This window comes from Calonectris borealis, chromosome 2, assembly GCF_964195595.1.
Source record: "Calonectris borealis chromosome 2, bCalBor7.hap1.2, whole genome shotgun sequence".
In the NCBI taxonomy this organism is placed as follows: domain Eukaryota; kingdom Metazoa; phylum Chordata; class Aves; order Procellariiformes; family Procellariidae; genus Calonectris; species Calonectris borealis.
The window spans coordinates 113,176,375-113,198,465 of record NC_134313.1 but is presented as its reverse complement, the minus strand read 5'-3'; the positions used below and the strand labels follow the sequence as shown (position 1 = coordinate 113,198,465).

General features: G+C 42.2%; 1 long non-coding RNA gene across 1 annotated transcript in view; it reads right to left on the bottom strand.

Annotated features, from left to right (window-relative positions):
* Positions 1-10,638, bottom strand: part of LOC142079199 (uncharacterized) — a 168,784-nt gene extending 158,146 nt beyond the window's left edge. The window contains exons 1-2 of the long non-coding RNA XR_012672567.1: positions 10,565-10,638; positions 7,865-7,953 (exon numbers count right to left, since the gene is read on the bottom strand). This is a non-coding gene — a long non-coding RNA (uncharacterized LOC142079199). The remainder of the gene's footprint in view (positions 1-7,864; positions 7,954-10,564) is intronic.
* Positions 10,639-22,091: the final 11,453 nt, after the last annotated feature.

The window sequence follows — 22,091 nt, the reverse complement described above, 5'->3', positions numbered from 1 at the left end:
AGTTGCACAGATCTGTATCTGCTGGAGACTTGTTCTCTTGTTTTTTGAGTTGTTCTTCATGAGAAGCGAAGATAAAGGCATCAGCACACAGCTTCCCAGACAGAGGTGGTGCTCCAGTGCATCCAGAGTGGGGATAAGATATCATGTCAAATTGTGGATGTTTTGTGGAAATCTTTCACATGCCATCTGTGCCTCTTGTTTATTACCTGTGAATGCTCCTTCTGTACCTAAAGGCACACGTAAGCCTATATCTATTTCATATGAACGTGACTGAAGTAAAGTTTCACAAGGTTTACCATGCTTTCATTAAAGAACCACATTGGAAAATCTTAAAGAAGCTATGAAAGACTTCCTATTGGAAAGAAGCCACAGGATAAATCTTCAAGCAAAATTGACTTTCTGATAGAGTTTAGGTCCTTTGCCCTACTGTGGCAGGATTTTAACAGCTGTAACTTTGGAAGCCTCCTACCTTAAGTGATTTCCAGAAACTATTTCAGTCAATCACATTAAAAAAAAAAGATTTTAAAAAATCAGGAAATTCATCACATTGTGCATAATTTCTCTTTACTTGCCCAAAAGCTATGTCAAGTCAAAGCATAAAAAGAAATTAACTATGGATAATTTTAGTACTTGTTTCCTAACCAGTCATTTCTGTATTCTGTTTGCATGAGAAATGGAAGGTAAGAGGTTTATGTGCAGATGCCATGCTCCACTGAGATCATCTGTTAACTGCCATAAGACGGAAAGCAGTTTCAGAAGACAGAAAAAATAGTCATTTGAGAAAGTTTGCCTCTAGCAGAAGTATCTTTTTTCCTATCTCAGTTACCACTTCCCCTAGGCAGAACGAGTCTGAAGTGTTGAAACATTTGCAACAAAACATGCAACTGCAAACATGCAACCACTTGCAATTAAGTTTTATTATAAATGTGAAAAGGTGTGCCAAACTGGGAAGAATGAGCCTTGCCAGCTTATACTGTGTAAGCAGAAAATATTTGCAGAATGGCTCATTTTGCTCCAGATAGCAGTTCCGCTCACAGATCTGAATGAGACACAAGCTCACACATATGTATGATACCCAGTTGCAGATGGCAGTCCTGTGCAGCAGCACAAATAGATCCAGGAGACAAAGAAGTTCATAGCTCATGTCAGATGCCTGAAGTTGGATAGTATAAACAGTATTTCTGCTGCAAATGGTCAGGACAGAATCTGAGAAACATCTACTAGCCATCCTGAGCTTCATTTTTAGCATGTTGCAGGACATAGCTGAATAAGGACTTGAAATCAAATGCAAGGATCCACCAGAGTTTCTGCCAGTAAGGGGGTGGTTTCTGCCCTGGAAAAGGCTAAGGATATGGTCGTGTCTCAGCAGTGGTTCTGGTCATCTCTGTCTTCTCTGAAAAGGAAAACCATGAAGAGCAGAAACTGGTGGATTCATTTGCCTGTGTAACACGGAGAGGATGAAGTCTTTCAGGCAATAAGTAGGGTCTATCTAGATAGATAGGGTCTCTCACAGCACTGTTGAAACACAGACATTACACTGTAAACAGTGGGAAAGAATGAGACTGGTGGAACAAACCCAGACTCTTATGCCGAGATTCTTAGCGTCCGTTCAGACAGAGCAGACAAGCCCTGGACATGCTAAGGTTTTCCACCAGAAATCGCATCAATCAGCATCTCTTCACAGTGGAAGGCTTGACTAAATCTAGTCAGAATTTGAACTTGTGACTCCAAGAGTCTTTTACTCTAGCACGTTGTTATCCCTGAAAAAAAATTATCTAGTGTCTTAGAAGATGGAGATACACTGGCAAAACACATCTCAGAAGAATCTGTGAATAGAGCCTGAGCTTTAACATAGGAAAAGTTTATATGCCTACCAAACAGACCAAAGGCCTAAGTCTGCAAACTGAGAAAAGGGGATCCTGGAAGAGCAGGGTTTGGGGGAGTATAACACCCTGTCGTGGGAGTTGGACTAGCAACGCAGGAGGGAACATCCTCCAGTTTGGCAATTTCAGTTTTTAAGGAAATGTGAAAGGACAGAGAGATAAAAATTTAAAAGCAGCACCTCTTTTGCTGATGGGAAATACTAACCGAGCACAGTAGAGCCCGCTGATGCACTCATGTCTAGTTACAGAGAGAACGCTAGAGGGGTTTTGATAGTCTCTAAGTCACTGCTCCCATCCCTAATGTGTACAGCGTGTATTAATATATTTCATACATTTTCTTTGGCAAGTCTAATGGAAACAGAGGCTTTCAATGAAAAGGCTGACTGAGCCAAAACTCACAAATACCCAGCTATACTGTCTACTCACTCTTTTCTCTTGTTTCCCCCTGCCCTCCTACCAGCCCCCCCCCAAAAGAGCATTTAAGTAATACTTTTTCCAGTTGGCTCATGTGGAAGGTGAGCTGATCTGTGCTGTGAAGTTCTATATTGGTTCTTCTTTTATGTTTTCAGAGACCAAAAAGGGAAGGAATAGAAAACAGCCTCTTTAAATGAAATACGCCCTTGTCAAAACAATTTAACAAATGGAAAAGGCATGCCCATTATTCTAGTTTTCCAGAAGTTCATCAACCTCACTGTTAAATGTTAGCATGTAAGAAAAATTACTCTATTTGTTCTTTATGGTTTGTTCCCAAGATCAAAGTGCTGTGGGCTGGAGGGTGTTTGACATCCAAGAAACACTCGTTGCTGCAATATTGTCTGTAGTGTCTTTTGTTAGTTTTGTTTCTTTATAAGGCTTTAAAGAACAGCAGTCAACACTTGCAGCACATTGGCATCCCATCAAATGCCAAACTCGTCCTTCTAAAGCACATGGGAGGAGAATATTTTTACGACTCTTATTATGGTTTTCTCCTTTCATTAGGTCCTCTGATAGAAGTAACTGGAAATTGTCTTGCATCCCAATCTCCTTTCACTTGCAAGAGATTTGCCCAACAGTGAAGTCAACACTACTAATCCCTTATTTTAAAGAGAAGTTAGAGCCTTATATAGATAAATCCAGCAGTTTGTTTTAGATGAATCTATAAATCATTAGAGGTTTTGGTTTGGTTTTTTTGAAATACAGTTTGTTGTCCAATGTAAATTTTTTCAGTAGTTTTTATTTAGCTCCTATCAGATGGTGGATGATATTCAAAGGGCTGAAAATGTGTCAGTAACATAAAACTGCTTTATTTAACCACATCAGTTCAACTGACTGAATTAGCTTACACAGACGTTTCAGTAGAAACATTTCAACACCTACGGCTCAGTTTTAGAAAAGCAGAGTTTCAGTCAAGTTCAGTTAGCTGAGCTGAGCTAATGTGATTTAAAAAGCATCTGCTCCAAACCCCACATCAAGATAAGGATGGAAACTTTGTTTACTTCTGGAAGGTAACCACAGTTACAAACACATCCTGCTATCTGCCAATGGCCCATTTATTTGAAACAATGGCTCAAGTGCAAATGGCTTCTCTACAAAATAAAACTTGAGAGAGAGAGAGAGGGAGAGGGAGAGGGAGAGGGAGAGGGAGAGAGGGAGAACTTTGTAGGTCCTAAGCGCCATAGGCCTAGGATGATCACCTGGCTCACGGAGTCTAATCCCTGGCTCTCAGGAGCAGCCTTGTTACAGATAATCCCTTTCATAAACTTACTGAGCTTCATCTTCACTTCTGTTATATTTTGCACCCCGACTGCTCCCGTGGAGTGTCTGTTCAGAGTTTGGCTGCTTTAATAGTTAGGAACTTGTTTCTCAACCCCAACGGAAATGTACTCCTAGCCAGTTTATGCCCCTCTGTTCTTCTGCCAACATTGCCCTTCAGCTTAAAAAGTTATTTTCTCCCATGATATATTCAAAGACAAAAAATTGTATACTCTCTCAGGTTTTGCCTTGCTAAGTTAAACAAGCCAACCTTTTCTAGCCTCTGTTTGTAAAACAAACTCTCCGTTCCCCTGATCATCCCTATAGCCTTGTCTATGAAAGCTTCAGTTTCAGGTCATCTTTCTTGAACACTGTTAGTCAAAACCATATGTGGTATCTTACACAAGGTCTCATTAATGATCCTTGTATGCAGCCAGTAATACTTCCCTATCTGGAATTATCTTTCCACAGACATCTTAGGATTGCATTTACCTCTTTTGTATCTTTGCAGCTTACTGTCAGCTTGTGACTGAGTAACTCCCATGTGTTTCTCAGTCTTTTCCAGCTGATGACCTCCCAGCTTAGAGCAGCGGGTTTCAGTAAGAGCCCCCAAATGCATGACGTTATCTTCTGCACTCATAAATTTTATCCCATTTGTAGTCCTCAACATCATCCAGCTCTTCCTGTGCACTATCCCAAATTCCCTTTATTCTGCTGATAAGTCCCAGCTTTGTGTCCTTGATTAAAGAATTAGGCAGAAGCAGTTCTCCAGGATGAACTGCCCAGAACATAATTAACAAATACTTTAAAAAATTAATACTTATTCCAAGCACCAGGTTCAAATTGCCCTAGGTAGGTTTTCAAATCCGTAAGAAAGCCACATGAGTAAACTCATCCCATCTGAAGTTGGGAGAAGACACAGAGCTACAACCAGCATAATTACATCACTGCTTTAATGGGAAACTGACAGCAATTTTCCTCTAAGGCAGCGCAATAGAGGTGAACGTAACAAGACAGGCTTCAGTAGGACAAAGGACACAGTTGCTTTCAACGTTCAAGAAGGATTCTCCATAACAGGCAGCAGGAAAGACGGCATGGCCAAGTTTATGCAAGAAGATAACAAAACAACAAGTTAATTTGATTACCCGATAGAAAAAAAAAAGACCAAAGAGAATAAAGAAAACAGGCAAAGGCAAGTTTGCAAAAGCAAAGATACATGCATTTTAAATAAGAAGGGAGAGTTTGAACTAAACACTGATAAAATACAGGAAGCTGAAGGAAAGGTATGACATAATCTAAATGACAGACAAAGACAATTATTATTTCTAGCAAAAACACTTTTGTAATGAAATGTGTTGGGAGGAAAAGACAACTAAATACAGGAAGGTCCAAGGAGGGGGGATCTCCTCACCAAGAAGGGGGCAGATTCATGTTGTTAAAACAACATATAGAAGGTTAAACAGTATCTCTAATTTTAAGGTCCAAGAGAAAAAGATAGAAATTAAATTTGTTAAGAAAGAAATTGAAGAAGATCTGGATTCGCAAGAAGAAAAACTCTTGACTTGAGAAACTTTTGGGAACAGAAATTTTTGGGGGAGTGGGAGAGGAAATCAATGACATGTTAAAGCAAATGATGATATAATTTCTTCTCACCTCCACCAAAAGCAATTTTTTTTTCTTCACAGCTAACCTACCTTCTCCTGACCTTTTCCTGTCGTAACAAAGAAATTCTTCTTTCAGCAGAAACTATTCCCCCCATACAATGCCTTATAAAATGGGTGTCAAACTTATCACAGTGTGCTGAAATTACTGATGTTAAATCGACCACCAATCAATTCTATTTGAAGCATGCTGTCAGCTCACCTACCAAAAAAGCTCTGATTTACTAAATATGCTTGTCATTTTCTTTCAAGCAGAATTCCCAAAACATACTCATGTTTTAAAACTGTTTACTAGAACAATGACAGAGAGAGTTCTGCATGAAAGCCAACAGCACCAGAGGCCTACAATGCTTTCTCAAATAAATAGCAGACAAATGACCCAGGAGTCCCTTGACCGCTATGGAGCCCCAGCCTTCCAGCTGAATACCGGAGAGCTCAGAGATGCATCCAAGCTCTTACCCTGGTACAACTTGCTACAGTGATGTAGTCACATGGGCTGCAAAGGGATGGTTCCCTTGTCTCCCCAAAGAATAACCGATTCCCAGTCAAAGAAATACTAATACCAAGAGTGGAAACAAACAGAAACAGAACAGAAACAACATTGCTTCTTTTTCCCTTTTGGGTAACTTGCCTAGTGATTATGATCTTAACACTTAATGCATATAAATTGCTTTTGGGGTGGTAGCCTTTAAAGTCAAATAAAGAAAATGACAATAATCTTCCTTTTCTGTTACTAGATGTTAAACTTACTCATTTGGATGGGACAACAGCAAGTGCATATATAGATGAAATGAATATATATATTTCAGATAATTGTGTGCAATATGGATCTGTTTAAGATTTTAATTTATATATTTTAATTCTACATAGAATTTTTCCTAGGTTTAATGAAATATTCCACAGAATATAATATGTTATACAATGTATACATGTAAATGTTATTTAATTTTATCTTTGATACAGGTGCACATATTTCTATACATACAAACACACTTTTTAAGAGAAATTTGTACTACATTTAGACTGCTCTTTGCATAATTTTCTGCATTTTTACAATGTCATTATGAATAAACGATGAGATGCTGAAAGACTGAGTGAAAAAGTTCATACTCTACAGCTCCCCAAAGTGTTAAGAACAGCAGAGTCAGGAAATGAGCTAACAAAACCCCACTATAACATTTAAATTCTAGTAATAGCAGCACATAACATTAAAAACTTCAAGCAGAACCAGCTATGAGAACAAAAGTAATAACTCATCTAGAAAAAACAAATAGAAGAACATGAACAGTTTTAGAACTTGCATTTCATGAAACATCACAAATGTGAAACTCACTACCAACTGGTTTTGAAAATGTTGAGCCAAACAAACAGAGGGAAAACTCTCAATGATTTATCAGAAGGCAATATTTTATCTAGAACATACAACAGTCTAGGCAAAATCTTCATTTCCCCTTACGAGACAGAATATTGCTCTCAGCAGTTCGCTACCTAAAGTCCCCTTCTACCTTCATTTTGTAGGTAAACACCATGAATTTCTTTCTGGTACTGAGTAAAGCTCCTGACAACTTGGCTGAAATTCAAAAAATCATCCCACTTCTGCCTAGATAGCACAGCCTGGACTTGCTCATCTTCTGCTGTCCAGCTGCAGCCAAAGAACCCACTGCTCCTCTTTGTTTCATCTGTGCTGTATCTCAAATTGCCTGCCACAATCCAACAAAGCCTAGTACATTCATTGCAAAACTTTTCCTAAATTTCATCAGTTAACATCAAAGCATAGGACACATCTAAAACACATCTACTGCGGTAGCCCAGAGAAAGCAGCTCAAACATATAGTCCACTGTAATTCTTCCAAACATCACCCTGCCCAACATATCTCAAGTGCCTACATTTTCATATTGAACTGGCCCCACCTGTGGCAAGCCTGTTCTCTAGCCCATTCCACATTACCACAAATGGAGGAACAAACCATGGGAATAAAGAAAACTGAGCTATTCAAACATAAAAAGGCAATTCAAAGAGAAATTCCTCCAAAATATCATGTAAATGTACATAAGAATTATAAAATGTCAAATGAAAGAAATCCTGGCATTTGTATAACATTGTGCTCACAAAAAGACATTCCAATAGCATTTACTTTCATGTCTCTTTTCTCCTGTACAGTTCAAAGTGTTGAAAACAACCCACAGAAATAAAAGAGAGGAGGGGAAAAAAAAAAAAATCAAAATTCATTAGTGACGTGAAATAGTTTGATTTTATGTCTAAAATTTACCATTACACTCATCTAGTCTGACTTCTACACACAGTAGCTCCAGAATTTAATCAATGTCTTTAAAGGACTCTGCTGAAAAGCCTTACAGCCTGGAAGGTCTAAGCAACACATCAAACAAAGCCATTAGATTTTCCTGATTGCAATTTCAACGAACGCCGGTGAATTTTATCTGCAAACAGCCACTTTTAAAGAAAAAAGAAATGCAAAGCTAATGAACTGAATCCCACTCACTGACGTATGACTTGCAGTTTCATTCAGAACTTAAAGACTGATAAACAGTCACAAGTTACAAATTTCAGATCTTTTGGTGAATGCGTACCTTTATTCTTTTTTCTTCTCCTTTTCTGCCTTTTCATGAATCCTGATTCAAAAGTGACACATTTGTTCAGTTCAGGGAGATTCTTCTCTCTGGAGGGGAAATAATTTTTATCAGTAAGACTCCCTGGTGATCAGGTAGACTTGGAACTGCTGTTAATCAGCCTTTTTGACATGGTAGCTTGAATAGCACTTCCCATGATGCTTTGTGTGCCTACCTTAATTCTTTCCTTTTGAACTCACCATGACTTATAGGTGTCTTTTTTTCCTTTTGTGTGTCTGAAGTTATCCCTCTATTAACTTTAATTGGAAAGGTACCTTTTGTTCCCCTAGAGTAGTCATATACTAACCACTGAACTCCCTAGGCTCAAATTTCTGGGGTAGCAAGAGTTCAGTTTTCTGATAACTCAAAAAAAAAAATATTCCAGCAAAAGATTTGATACCTTTATTATTGCTAATAAAATAAGTGATATTTACACTAAAGATGAACTGTTGCATCCATTTATATCAGCAAATACAGAGGCTTCTACTGCAAGTCAAGATGAGTTCAAAAGAAAAGAATTAAGGGCAGCACACAGAACCCCAACCCTTGCTACCTGCAAACTGCAGTGAAACGTATGCTGCTAAAAATAAAAACAGCCATTTTCTGAGGCTCTAGAAGAAATTTAAGTTCTTTCATAGAAGCAGAAGCAACAAAGCTTTGCTTCCCATACACTTGTGTCTTCTCCCAAACTCCACTCACCTGCCCTGACAATATCACTGTCGGCAGGAGGGAGCGTACACTCAGGCTAGCCTACACCTCGCTGCACTCCAATTAGCCATGCAGGACACCTGCATGGAGTGGCCAGGTAGTTACCAACCAGAATATGTAGCAGCTGAGTTTCCATCTTTCCCTCAGCATTTGCTCTCATTTGGGGGCTTTCCCCTCTCTCAAGGCTTCTTTCATGAAATTTGTCAGAGCTTTTGAGACTTCTGCTGCTCTTCCAGATCTAGAAGAAGCTGCACAGAGACCCTAAAACTTTCTGTGAAGGGACAGGCAGTCATGTGCTTTGGATATGACATATTTTGTTAGGAAAGCTAACTAAAAGTAAGATATCTTTATGCATTTTGTTGCACATTGAAGAAATTTGTTCACATCATGGCCTGATCACAGTCAAATAAAATGCTAAAAAGAGATGTTACACTGTGGGCTTCAAATCAGAAGCTGTATTTGAACGTTCTCAGAAAGCCGAGTCTCGTCACCTTCATGCTGTTCAGCTGTACGTATCCACAGAAAGTGACCTAAGACTAATCTCTTCTTGATTTCCTTTGTACCAGAAGAAGAATTTGGACTAATGAGGGGCCAGGGCAGCAATACAGCCACTTCTCCCACCCCACAGCTCAGAAGACTCTGAGCTATAGTGGCAGCTACCACCCTCTCAGTACTGACAGATGAAAACAAAAGCCCGAACAGCATATCAAGGATTAGCACATGGTAAGTGGCCCACCCCTATGGGTGCACAGAATTTTGCCAGCCAGGCAGTTTTAGAGCTGACCCATTTCTTTTTGCATAGGTTATCTGGAGCAGTCGTCTTAGGGCAGCTGGGGATAGTATTAATGCTTCAAATAAGTGATAGTTTGAGTAAGCTTTCTGTGAGAAGCTACTGTCCCTGTGTCATATTCCTTTACACCTGTATATATCGGAGAGAATCAAATTCACTGTGTTCAGTACAAGGTCTCTCTTCGTACCTTTCACAAGTGACAGAGAGAAATTAACGTCCACTATACAGGCCACCTCCTTTCTCAGCTACAATGAAGTGAATCATTTACCCTGCTCTCCTAATCAACAATAGCTAAGGTACAAGCAGCTGTGACTGAGGTTTCTATGTGCAGTGCTGACCAGATTAAATAGACAACCACACCTTTAATACTCAAGTGTTTTTTCTCTTCTCCTCAATCCCTGCCTGACCACAGCCTAAAATGCAGGTAAAAATTTAAGTTTTCAAATGGTCTAATTCAGTGTATGAAACTACCTGCGCTTTTGATTCCTGCCTTATTTCTCCCCTCTCCCTTTTTAGCATTGGCCATACATTACAAACTCAAGGTGTTGTATCCTCCTAAGAATTACTGGACAAAACTCTCCTTTGCAAAAAAGCTGCCAGACCACGGGATAGTCTTAAAATCGCATCCCTCCAGGTTTGTTGCAGCTGAGTCTGTGAGTTTACAGCAAACAGGACGCTGCCAGGCATCCCTCGGACGAAGCATGCGTTTTGCATAGATGTTGGCTCTGGAGCCCCACCTTGGGCACCCAGCATCGGCAACAGGGCATGGGGTCCCCAGCGCCTGTTCACACGGCAGCCAGTGCAGGAGGGTGGCTGACCTGCCAGTACCCCTCCCAGGGTTTATTGACAAGATATTTTACTCACATAGTATCATTTAAGCATTTCAGGCAGAAAGCAAGATGGAGAGAGCACTGCTATATGAAGTGACCTAGTGCCTGTGAAAGGCATTGGGTAAAATGACCCGCAGAGAGAAAATTCCCATTTATTCACCTAAATTACCAGGCAGCTGTTTGTTCACCAGGACCCCAAAAGCACCTCAACCCTGACCTCAAAGTGACACCCTAGGAGGAAAGACTGCTGCGGTATCCCCTTCCCAGAGACAGACCTGGCCAGCCCCATGCAGCAGCTACAGCAACACAACCCAGCCCCGATCCCTGACTTACCAGGCCCACGTATCAGCCGCATGGGACACAGCACGGCCATGGCTGTCCCCTGCTGGGACCTGTGGTGGGTTGACCTCGGCCAGGTGCCAGGCGCCCACCCAGCCGCTCTCTCACTCCCCTTCCTCAACAGGACAGGTGGAGAAAGTAAGATGGAAAAGCTTGTGTGTCAAGGAGATCACTTACGGGCAAAAGGAGACTCGACCTGGGGAAAATTAATGATGTCATTTATTGTCAATTAAAATAGAGTTGGATGGTGAGGCAAAAATGAAAACACCACCTCCCTTCCACCCTCTCCTTTTTCTCAGTCTCACCTTCACTCCTTCACTCCCGACTCCTCTACTCCCCCATCCCTGAGGGTTGCAGGGGGATGGGGAGCGGGGGGCTGTGGTTAGTCCATATCAGCTCCTCTCCACCGCCCCTGCCCTCTCTCGCTGTTCCCCTGCCCAGCGTGGGCCCTCCACAGGCCGCAGCTCCCTGAGGAGACACCCACCTGCTCCGGCGGGGCTCTCCAGGGGAATCTCTGCGGGGGGGCAGCTGGAGTCCTCCTCCCCCTCCTCCCGCTCTCCCCTCGGGGCTCGCAGGGCTGTTTCTCACACTTTCCCCCTCACCGCCGGGCAGCCTCTGCCCTTTCTCAGCTGCGCTTTCCCCGAGGTGCCCGCCCCTGGCGGAGGGGCTCGGCTGTGCCCTGCCGGGGGGCCACTGGAGCCGGCTGTGTCCGGCCCGGGGCAGCCCGGCCCGGCCTCTCCTCACAGAGACCCCTGCAGCCCTCCGCCAGCACCTGGGCCCAACCCAGGGCCATGCTGAAGAGCAATATGAGAGCCAGCACCTTTTGGGGGATCGTGGTATCATCAGACCATTAGCAACAAAACCTCGGGAGCGGAGGGGTCCCCGGCGGCCGGGGGCAAAGGCAGGCTGCTCCCGCCAGAGGAGCCTGCAGCCTGCAGCCTGCCAGCACCCAGGCTGGTTTCTGGAAGATGTGGTTAGCGCGCTGACAGAAAGCAGCGCAGAGACAGAAATTACACTTCTTAGAATCAGCGTATACTTCCCTCCTTTCCTACCCAAAAAGGCAGTACAAACAGAGCCTTCTGTACCATATAAACAAATTAATTTTGGGGAAAAAAACCCATGTGGCAGTTTTCCCCAGTGTGATTCAACTCATCGGGGAAGTTTCTGGGAAAGTGGCCTCGCAAGAATTTCGGCCTTTGGGACTGAAGTAACAGGGAGCAATCAAAAGCGAATTAAAATGACCATCAAGATAAAAGGAGATGCTCCAAGCCACAATGACACCAGCAGCACTCTCTGCTGGGACTGCAAGGCTGCCTGGTAGTGGCACCGACCTCAGTTCGTCTTCATCCCTCTGACTGCCAAATCGGCTCCATTCCCAGCCGAGGCAACCCGCCGAGTTCATGCCGTGCAAGCAGGAGATGTGCACAGGGTCTGCTTAAAAGCGAAGCCAGGCCTGGAAGTTTCTCCTCCAGCCTCAAAAGCAGCCACCTGAGCGCGAGAAAGGCTATGTAGAGGGTGGAAATAGTCTTTCCTACGTGCTCTTCCAGGGGAAATCAAGTTCTGCCATTAGGGGAGAAACAGAAACAAGCCCCTAGCAGAGGTCATTGCTATAGGGCCTGCGCTGTCATGCCCTGCTGGCACAGATGTCATACGCAGCTCTGCCCTGCACCAGCCAGCTCCTCAGGCGCCGACAGTCAGCATGGCACCCAGGTGCTAACTGCAGCATCTGCTGGAGCTCTCCCTGCCCTCCCGCCCCACCTTCATTAACAACTTGCAAGCCAGGTGCCAAAGCAAAGGCAACTCCCCCAGGGAAATCCTCTGAAGAAGGCTCAGGAGGTCTCACAGGAGGTAAAGAGCACAGCCCTGTGCCAGCTGCTCTGTTTGGCAGACCGCACCCCCGCCTCTAGCTCCACAGCTTGTCTTTGAAACAGGCTGATGACTGATTATGGGAATCTTCCCCATGCAGTACCCCCACACCATGACATCTCAATCATACTTCCATTTCTTTTTTAAAGTAAAAAATGGTTTTCCTGGCCCAGTAGGTTTATCAGTTAGAGTCTGAGCCAGTTATCTGCAGGTTTACAGTGTGCAGCCTAGAACCGTTAGATTTTTATCATGTCTTATGAAAATCATACGCAGCTTACTCTTGTAACTGTATATTACAAGGGAAACGCGTATAGAGAGACTGGTTCTCCTTAGATTACTATCTCTGAATTGATGCTGTATGAGGCACAACTGCTTAAAAGGTTATAACTGATGTAATTTTTGCCATTACAGGTAATTTATGGCTCCTGTGTGTCTGACTTGTCAAATCTTCTTAGAGAGATCAAACAGGGTCTGTTTGTCACATGCATTTATCTAACACTTGTTCCTCTGCAAGCTTCAAAACGCAATAGTTATTCTTTTCTTGGGTGTCAATTTTCTCCTGTATGTCTTGCCTCCTAGTCCTTGTAAATGTCCTCCTAATGCAAAAAGCAGGGGTGCTTCAGCAGCAAATATGAGCAATGACTACTTCTCTGTGCATTTTTAAAAGAGAGAATTTTTTTTCCTAAGCAGGGCTCCAGTCCTTCAGAGAGGTCAAAACAGATGTTTTGAAGCTCCAGCTGTGCCTCAAACCTTGCTGCATTATTTTCCCCTCAACTTTGCATAATTCTGAGCTGATCTCTGCTGCTGGGAAAGAAATTCTTCAGGATAAGTCCTGGAGAACAAAACACCCTTTCGTTGGATAAGGCAGGGGGATACACCTGTATCTGCGTACATCCTCAGCCCCTGCCTGCACATCGGCCTCCACTTCACCACAAGGCTGAGGAGTTAAGCCCAGCCCTCACCTTGCTGGGAGTCATATTCTGCTTTACACGCTCGAGGCTAAACCCCAATCACCCACAAGATGACAAAAGTTGTGATGGTTTATTGTTTACTCTGTGCAGATTTCACAGCAAACTGAGCAGGTGTAAAGGCAAGCAGGGAAGCACAGGAGGGCTGAGTGGCAACACCCACAGGGGAACACAAAGCACTCGTCTTCTGCCCACACTCTGCTTTGTGTTGTGCAGACTCTTTGGGGTTACAATAGCTCAGAGGGCATGGGCGAAAGAGGCAAATGTTAGATAACGGGAGGGAGGGATGAGGGGCACACTTTTCAAGAGGTCTGAGGATTTTGAGAAATGTCAGTCTGTATGAACCTCTCCAGCAGAGCTGAGGAGATGGGAGAGGCTGTGTAAAGGACTCGCTTCATCCTGTTGCCCCAAGCACGAATCACCTGGAAAGAAAGGACGCACCTCTGCGTCAGGCACAGGAATCTCCGGACTTACAGAGAGGAAAGGGCACAGGAGAGTTCAGCTGTAATGTGGATTCAGGGCCACGTGGCCCTACTACATGGACACATGGGATGCTGGTGGGGAAATGAGGCACAGAGGGGCTGAATAAAAGGAGGGTCCCCACTCCCCGCTTCGCTCGCAGCACCGCAATGCACCCTACTCACGGGGGACGGTGCCTGCTCTGCTCTGTGGACCCTGCTGCCCTGCTGTGCAGTTGTGTCCTTGTGCAATACACCACATGTGAGTAATGTAAAAGGGTAAAGAGCCCAGCAGCATTCAGGCACACTCATGTCTCACATTTATGGACCTTTTACCCAGTTTACTGTCAAAAAGCTGCATTTCTCAATGGCTATGAAGTGTGAAGTCTCTGGAAACACACAGCACGCTCACTGTTGAGGAAAGAACTTTACAGAGGAGCTTTGCCAGTTTAACTCTACATTAGGTTTTACCTTCCTGTCAGGTATGAAATGGCAGGACATGCTTAAGCAGGCAGTATGATAGGAATCCTAGAGAAAAATAAATTAAATAAATAAAATTAAATGGTAAATAAATAGATAACATTTATTTATTCAATAATAAATAAATAGAAAATAATCAATTTAAATAATAAATAAAAAGAAATAGAATTAGAAGAACTGTACTTTGCTGAAGGTGAAGTCTTTTGGGTGAATTCATTGAATTGGGTATCTTCACTGACACATCGTTTTTAACAGGTTTTACAGTACAGAAGTTTTGTGCAGCAAATGGGAAATATTCTGAAAAAGTACAAATAATCCTTCAAACCATATATGCAGAACAGAATTTCAGCTGCAAACACACCCAAAATCTAGGGTTCTTAAGATCCAAGGATTTGGGCCAGTAACACAATACGTATTTGAGAAATGCCAGTCTGATTCAGAAACATCTAATGCCTGCAAAAACTGTTCCTCATATCAGGGAAAACTTTGGTGTTACCAATTGCTTGAAATGGCTTTAATGTAAGGTAGAATTAAAGACTGACAATCAAGCATAGCAATAAACTATAAATTGTATCTGCATGTTATAAATGATTTACATATATGACTACAGGAACCACAGAAGTATGTTAGTTGCAAAACATCATTAACAACCTCATAATTAATATAGCTGGCACCCTGTTGGAAATATTGCCCAGCTCTGTGGGCATTTTGCATCCACATCTTTGAATCTTTCTAGACTATTTGAAAAAAAATTCAAGTATATTTATTCAAAACTCATTAAAAGCCTAATAAGTGTTATAATAAATAAATTGCTTCTTCACAGATTAATTTTAACACTGACTTATTTTACCACACTGATAAAATCAATCTCTGTCTCAAATATTATTCAAGCTGCCTCAGGATCTGCCACTTTTTTTTTTTCTAAGTTTGTTTTTTCTTTCTTTCTTTCTTTTCCTCCCAGTGTCTTAGATGAGGATCTCTCTTTATCTCTGCCCCAAGCTTTATGCTATAGCAGTCTTGAATGGCATATCAGAGTCTATTTCTGAGTACTGGAACAATGTCTCTGACAATATGTATTAGCATTCTGGCACTTTCCTCTAGATGAAATTCCTATGTGCTTCAGACAATAGACAATGTTAGGAGAGTTGGGCAGACACTAAAGAAGAGCAGTATTCATCTGATCTTCTCGGAAACCATTTCGGTACTGCAAGCAGAAGACGACAGAAGGCAGAAATACCTGAAAAGTCAGCTACAAACTAGAAATGCGCTGTAAGGTTGAGGATTTTATGAAACAGGAAGAATATCATCCTTCCTCTGGACAGACTGACCCATTCAACTAAACAAAAGGCAAAGGTAACAGAAAAGAACAGGCCCAAAAATCATGGTTTTGAGCCATATTAGTCAAGATACCAAACATGAAAAGAGTATAAAATAATTTCACTGTTTGTATCTGCATGATGCCGGCCTCTACAGTAAAATACCAAAAAAAGAAAAAACACAAAAAGAAAGAAAGAAGGAAGACAAGAAAGACTTGTTCGTTTATGAGCATAACTACAGCCTTACTGACACTATCAACACTTGCTGGAAACAATCTCCTAATGGGAAAACGAAAATATGTGGTTTATAAAAACAAACTGAGGAAGGAGCTAGTGCTCTCACTCAGATAGAATTGATTAAAGGAAATCCATGTGTTATGCCAGACGGACTTGACTACTGTGATAGTTGAGCACAACAGTCCTGGGTAATGGACTTTATGCGTATGATAGAAATACCAAGTAGATACGATGCAGTTGATAATACTGACTTTAATTGACAGCATTAAGTTTCAGAAAAATTTTACTGACCAGTTTTCACTCCAGAGAACTAAAGATTGTGGGCTACCTGCAATCTTATGGCTGGGTGCTGTGCTGGTTTCTATTCAGGATATCATCACCAGAAAGCCTCTCTTAGATGTTTTACAGACATCAACCACACAAAATATTAATAGAGAGCCTTAGTAGCATGTGGCATCGATACCGTATGGTTTTTTGATAGCAACAACTTTGGAAGAGAAAACAGTCCCCCTTATTACAAAATTTTTTCGTTCACCACTGATATATTTACAACTTTTCCACAGACTGGCAGGCCCAAACAATTTACTCTCTAACTCTCCTACAATTTACAGAAATGCTTTGCACACTATTACTGCCATAACTCTTTGAGAAGCTGAACTTTAATTTAGGTCATGGGTATAGAAGAATTTCAGCTGCTTTATTCATTAGTAGTGGCAAGGGCTCATTTTCTCTAAAAACATCTTGACAATTAAATCTACTGGAAAAATATACTTATCTTCCAGTAAAATAGTACCTTTTTTAAAAAAACATTTCCATGAATTAATCCACTCTGTGAAGGTTAGAGACCTTACTCTGAAGGCACTTTTGTTTTAAATCAAGGGCTTTCTGTCTATGCTTGATGGACTTATGCTCTATGAGGTCCAAGACAGTTGACTAAAATAAGTTCTTTCATATGTGCTACTCAGCAATCTATGTATGCAGAAGTTTATAATAGGAAACGTGTGAATCTGATAGCCAAAAGAGTAAAACCTACTGATTTATTCCATCAACTGGAAGCATTAGTACAACTTACAAATCAATGCAATCAATCACATTAGTCCCTGCCACATCAGCGATAGTTTATTGGTAAAACAGACAGTGCAGCCTCCATCATGTCATTCCAGAATCACCATCTTGTGCGTTAATTCTACGTGAGAACAGGATAACAGGAAATGGGGAATAGAGACAAAACGACAATGAAAGACAGAGTCCCATAGAGGATGTCCTCTCTGACCAAATCTCAGCTGCTATCAGAACTGGGGAGGAAGGTAGCAAGAGAAAAAAAAGCAGTAGGAGCCACAGCACGTGTGCCTCAAGGAAGAAGCATTCCCATTTCATTCATTAGGTGAATTGTGAACTGTCAAGTTTGTTATCTTACTAAACTGCAGCTAGTTTGTTAACTTGATCTCCTGCTCCCTTCCCAAACCCCAAGTTTTTGCTGGCTTTGGTCCACATGTCACAGCGGTTACACCAGGAGTGCTCCTGGCAGCAACTCTCCTCTTTACCCACTCAGCATCTACGCTGTAGAGCACCACAGACCTGCCTGTCTCAAAGGGAATCTACAGGAAGAACCGTAAGAGTAGCAATAAATACCTTCCTTGCTAAAAAGACTCTTTTTCAAAGCCACCCAGCCAAATATAACCAAAGAACTGTCTGAAGTATTAGCACAACCTTAGAGAGTTTCGGCTAAGGGGAAGAGAAAGAATGCCTCTTTTTAGCAGTCTTGCTTGTTATTCATACAGTCACATCGAAGGGATACAGTGCAGTCCCTCGCACAAGCTAGTTTGCACTCTGTCCTGGTTTCGGCTGGGATAGGGTTAAATTTCTTCCTAGTGCTGTGTTTTGGATTTAGTATGAGGAGAATGTTGATAACACACTGATGTTTTCAGTTGTTGCTAAGTGCCCTCCTAGTCCAAGGACAGCTCCCGTGCCTACTGACTGAGCTAGGTACACGAGATGGGAGGGAACATAATCAGGACAGCCAGCCCAGCTGGCTAATGGGGTACTCCATACCATGTGACGTCATGCTCAGTATATGAAGGGTAGGCGTGATCCAGGAAGTACCGATCGCTACTTGGTTATCGGTCAGCGCGGGTGGTGAGCAATTGCATTGTGCATCACTCATTTTGTATATTTTATCATTATCATTATTATTTTCCCTTATTTTTCCCTGTTCTATTAAACTGTCTTTATCTCAACCCACGAGTTTTTCTCACTCTTACCCTTCCGATTCTCTCCCCGTCCCGCTGGGGGTGGGGGGAGTGAGTGAGCGGCTGCGTGGTATTTGGCTGCCTGCCAGGTTAAACCACGACACACTCACAGCTTCTTCCAGAAGTACGTGGCCGCGTTACCCTGAGATCCAACACAGGCTGTTACGCTCATCGGAACTCAGTAATTATGGTAGGTCTTCCTGCACCCTCCTGGTACGGCAGTATATTATATAGTGCGAGCACACCCAGGGCATCCCCTACGTCACCAAGCAAATTGTGCGCCTGGACCTGGACTGGTAGATCCCAGCATGCTCACAAGAACTGTGCCAGTGGGGAATTTAAACTTTGCTATACCTATTTTCTCCAAATCTCAGCTTGAGAACAATTCCCTGTTTTCACTTCAGTGGTACATGTTCCACACAAAACCCCTTGCCTCCTTGCATCTATGGAAGCTGGAAGAAGCATTATTTACACCAAACAGACAAGCCTTGGGCATTTTACATCCCCTCCATTTCAGCGTGAAGTTCCTGTTAAATGGTGAAGTTCCCATTTGGGGCTGGACAAGTTTCTCCCTGCAACTAGCCACTAAACAATGACAGTTCTCCACTTCAACTCAAAAAACAAAGCCGGTGCAGGGATCACCCAGAAACACACTTGAATTCCACAAAGCCCTTCCCTGACACCTATCGGTTATGGGATCCAGAGGCTCACAAAGGAAATATCAACTACTCAGTCCCGAACTTTTAGGCATGTATTTGCATCTCGTATTAACAACATCCCAGAAAGAAATTCCCAATTATTCTGAGAGTTGTATTTCTTAAACAAAAAATGGAGAAAAAGAAAGAGAATATAAAATGTGAAGCAATTGTTAGCCTACAGATAAGTACCCTGGGGAAAGCTGTTTCCCCACCAACAGAATTTCAAATTTAAATATCAGTGTTTCTATACATTTGTTGTTTGGGTGCTTGGAGGGGAAAGCTTAATAGAAAACTGATTGAATTTTGCCCCTTTTGCTTCACAGTGAACAAAAAATATCACTGCCTGTCATCTTCCGTGTCTGGCTAGTCACAGGCATCCAAGCATCAGGAAATAACCTGCAATAAATCATGAAGTTAGCTTAAAATCCACCTGACTTCCTAAATTCCAAGCACAATAAAGGTAAGTGGGATTGTCTGGATATTTCTATTTTCAATTCTTGTTCTTTTGACGTCTAGAGTTCTTCACTTTTCAAGTTGTTCTCTGCAAGGCTGAGGACTAACCATTTCTTTAGTAGATCTGGATATCTAAAAGACCAGCTTCCTATGGGTGCAAGAGCTGCATTACCACTCAGTTAAGCTGTATACAACTATTCCTATTTCCAGGGTTGCACATTTTTGCATTGCAGAGACCTGTGATCCTGCAAAGATTTATTATAACCCCCCTGTTCACTTCAAGCGCTCTAAATGGTTTGAGTGAATTTCTCATCGGGGATTTCTCACAGGGCATAAATTCAGTCTCTGCAGGAGCAGCGTCAGGGAGCAACGTGAGCAGGGCTGTGCCATGAGTGGAGACGAGCCAGGAGCCGCGCGTGACCCAGCACAGGCCGTGCCCTCATCGACAGGGTGCAGTCCCACAGGGTCTGGACATGGGGCAGAACCAGGTGGTCATAGCAATGGATCCCATCAACAGCCTCAGAGAAGGCAAGGTGATCAGCCAAGGGCCATCCAGCAGACAAGGGCGAGAGGTAGGACTGGAGACAGGACTACAACAAGGGTCTGTCCAGAAGGCAAGGTCAGAGATAGTCATGCCCACAGCATAGCTCAGGGAAGGACTGCGTGCTGAGCCCTGAGCTGAAACAGGGCTCCTGGGCAGAGGATAGAAGCTGGTCAGGGCCAGCAAGGCTCATTAGTGCCCAAAGGACCCTGACAGCCGTAGGCTTCAGGGAGAAGCTCAGGCATAGTCCCGAACCCCTGAAAATGAAAGAAAATGCTGCCATTGACTTCAGTGAGGTCAGGATCCACCCCATGTCTTTCTTTTCCAGGTTCTGTGACATGCACCTCAAATGCCCTTGGGTCACATATCAAATAAATAGATGAGTGATAAAAGTTAACCAAAGCCATGCAACACTCAAAGCACCGCATAGTCACAGCTGTTAAGGATATTAGCACTGTATCAACCTCTAACAAAATAAAAATTGCTATTGTGTTTCTGGCCAGCACTGGAAGGTTTTGAAGCTTTTTTCTAAGGCTAGCTGCCAACAGTGCCATGGGAGCGCTAACACACTGCCATTTCATTTCAAGGTTAATATTGAAATATAGTAAAAATCTGCATTTATACAGAGCTATAAAGGCCAAAGAAAAGATTCCTCTTGCTTTTGGCAAGTTTTGGATCAAGTAGCATATGCACCATTTTCACGTGCGAGAGTGATGTTGCCCTCTGCTGGGTAACCCACAACCAGAGCAAAGCCCTTGCTCTTGAGAATCTCGGCAGATTCAAGCAGAAGCAGCCCACTTTTTTTATACTAGAATCTTTGCAAATACCAGGTGATTTCACTTTGCCACACCCTGAGGAGGAGGAGTAGACTGTTAGCCTCTTTTTAAAAGGGAAGAGACAGGAGGTACAGGAAGGATGCAGTTTCAGTCCTGATCTCTTTGTAGAATACAGACCATTGACTTCCAGTGCAGAATCAGCCCCATCCAACTTTCCCAAGGTCATGTAGAAAATCTGTAGGAAAGTTAAATAAAAAGAAAAAAAAGAAAAAAAAAAAAGAGAGGCTCCATGTTTCATGACTCTCAAGTTTTAAACACAAGATTGAAAGAAAAAACGATCCTTCAAATACTTACATTTAGTTCTTAAAACCTCCAGACACCAATTATATACCACAGGCTATGTCTACATTAATTCTCACCTATATTCATTTATTTGTTTTTCCTCCTTTCATGGAATCAGATTTATTTTTTCTTAAGTAACAGATAAATTACTAGTGTCTATATTATCAGCACCCTATTAAGAGCAGGAATCCAGCTCGATGCCACTGGGACGTTGTAACATTCCTATCTCATCAGCGATCAGACTAAGGTCTAGGGAGTGAAATTTATCAAATCCCATTGTACAGTGTATCTGGAAGGATGATAAACATGATTAAAATTCATTTCACCAACACACTTGCTCATATGTATTTGATGTCCTTTTCCTTGGAATGGTTAGACAAATTGCACAGTTCCCTAAAATGAAATTCAGTCTTGGATTTTATACAACGTGCCCTGATAATACAAATCAATATTTTGACAAAACACATTTTTGCCTGAAGATGAAGTATAATGTGTAATGAAATACATTTAAGTACTTTATAATTTATCCTGAGAGCACAATGCATTTGACCAAATGTCATACATCATTCCATAAAAAAACTAGATGGAATATATAATCTATACTCCTTTAAGAAGCAACTGCATTGAGAGAGTGCACAAGTAAACACTTAATATTCAGAAAACATTTCAAGTTAAGGATCTGTGTGCAACCTCTTAAAGATATGCATTGTTCTACACAATTTAACTGTAAGATTACAGTTTTTTCTCAAATGCAATATCAAGTTCTCTAATTTCTTTCATTTTTAAGATAGAGTACATTATCTTCTGTGTGTCAGCTTGCTTTTGCCATGGACCTCACAAAGCTTGTTTACACATATAGTATAAGGGGAGCCAAAAAACCCCAGAAAGCTTCTGTGGACCTGTTGTGTGCTGTGTGACTCTTGCCCAATATCTATAACAAATGAGATGATTTCTTCTGGACTTTCCATGTCATAGACCCATTTGGCTATTCACCCTCCAAGAGCTCTCTTCCTATGGGGCACATAGCACAAATTTCACAGGCATTAGTGGCACAGACAGAAATTTAAAAGTTGGTAACTTAATATGTGCCAGTTCCTAAATCCAGTGTGGCCCAAAGGCATCAAGAACATTTAGGAG